The following is a 329-nucleotide window of genomic DNA, read 5'->3' as shown; positions in this document are numbered from 1 at the left end:
CACTGATCTATATGACCAATTATTATTTTTATTGTGAGTATTAGGCTTATCATTATTGCTGATGATCACTGTTGTGCTATGATATTGTAATATTTACCATTATATAATCAGGAGTATCGAAAAGTTTATGAATGTGTCACTCACAATACATAGCAAAATATATAAATATGTGTATTTTTATGTTACATTATTCAGTGTCTAGCACACCTTCCTAAGGAAAGGATATGGACCAGAAGGCATTGCAATTACTAAATGATATTTAGACAGACATAAAGAAGTACCAGATCTATACTTGTGCTCTTATTATTTCAGTTATTTTGCCTTTAATG

This window comes from Sinocyclocheilus rhinocerous, unplaced genomic scaffold (assembly GCF_001515625.1).
Source record: "Sinocyclocheilus rhinocerous isolate Xijiao unplaced genomic scaffold, SAMN03320098_v1.1 scaffold1095, whole genome shotgun sequence".
In the NCBI taxonomy this organism is placed as follows: Eukaryota; Metazoa; Chordata; class Actinopteri; order Cypriniformes; family Cyprinidae; genus Sinocyclocheilus; species Sinocyclocheilus rhinocerous.
Note: the sequence above shows the minus strand (reverse complement) of the source record.